Raw genomic sequence first — 1,222 nt, 5'->3', positions numbered from 1 at the left:
CGCTCTGGTTCGGGTCCTAAACTGTTTTGGTATTTGTTGATTTTGCATGTAATATGTTGAATATACTTAATCAACAAGCGACTTTTAAGACTCTTAAGAGCCTGAATAAGGGTGATGCCTAGATGTTAAAATATGGAAGTAGATGCAGACTGTAACTTCATTCATTTCAGACACAAATACACAGTAGTCCTTAAACAGATGGATTACGTGTTCCGTATACAGGATATGTCATATTTGCTTGAACTTGTTCTACGCTCTCCTTCTCATACACACATTATTGTATACATCTTATCCTTTTCAGTGATTAAAGAACTCCTACCAAGCGTTGATGAAACGAGGAAAATCTTCCGCTCCAAAGCGCCACAGCGATTGATACTTTCATCACTTCCTGTTTGGTTCACAAACAAAAGGCAGAAGAAAACCATCAGGAACCAAGTGAGTAGTACTGCCTGTGCTCAGCTCGTCCGTGCTTGTGTGAGACGACCTAGAACAAGTGTGTGACCTGTCCTGTCAGATTATGTCAAATCCAATCAGGACTTCTGAAGAGATAAGCCGCGCTGACTGAGGTTAAGGGAACATGATGATTATTATTATTAGTAGTAGTATTATTATTGTCAGGACCCGAGCACCAGCAACAAATGTATTACTCCATTTTGCAAGTTTCTTTTTTTTCAATTATAGACTTTTACTTCCACGCTTAAAGCTCCTTAAGTTATTTAATAAATGGCAATTTTGTGTTTAAAATGATGAATGTAACAGCCTTGTAACAAAGCTTCCTTTATTGTCAGCCTTAACAGGATTCAGATGACCTGTAACTAAAAGTGATGCTTATTCAAATCAAAATGTGGCACACTGCCCAGCCCACCTGCCTGGTCTGTGAATCTGAGTGTAATCTTGTCTGTGAAAGTGTGGACATTTTGTCATGTCCTAGATTAAAGTTAGCGTAAGTGTTAGAGTATAGAGTCTGCTGATTAGTTATGTAATAGGTCAAGGAGGGTCAAGCAGTCACTTTTTGTTTTCCATTTTCCAACATGACGGCAGCTGTGTTGTCTCAGTCTGTGGCGGCTAAAGAAACCACACCGAGACAAAGTATACACAAGCTCATTTTACTATTACAATCCAAAATTATTATAATAAATATATAGATGTATTTGAATTAAATTTTGACAGAGAGGTGAAGTGGGTCTGTGATATACAGGCAATATGATATATATATATATAT

At 37.6% G+C, this 1,222-nt stretch overlaps 1 protein-coding gene across 1 annotated transcript in view; it reads right to left on the bottom strand.

The window, feature by feature from the left end:
* gc2 (guanylyl cyclase 2) overlaps positions 1-511 on the bottom strand; it is an 18,407-nt gene extending 17,896 nt beyond the window's left edge. The window contains exon 1 of the mRNA XM_032499404.1: positions 320-511. The gene's annotated coding sequence lies outside the window, so the exon portion shown is untranslated. The remainder of the gene's footprint in view (positions 1-319) is intronic.
* Positions 512-1,222: the final 711 nt, after the last annotated feature.

This window comes from Etheostoma spectabile, chromosome 19 (genome assembly GCF_008692095.1).
Source record: "Etheostoma spectabile isolate EspeVRDwgs_2016 chromosome 19, UIUC_Espe_1.0, whole genome shotgun sequence".
Taxonomy (NCBI): domain Eukaryota; kingdom Metazoa; phylum Chordata; class Actinopteri; order Perciformes; family Percidae; genus Etheostoma; species Etheostoma spectabile.
This window is presented reverse-complemented; position numbering and strand designations above follow the sequence as displayed.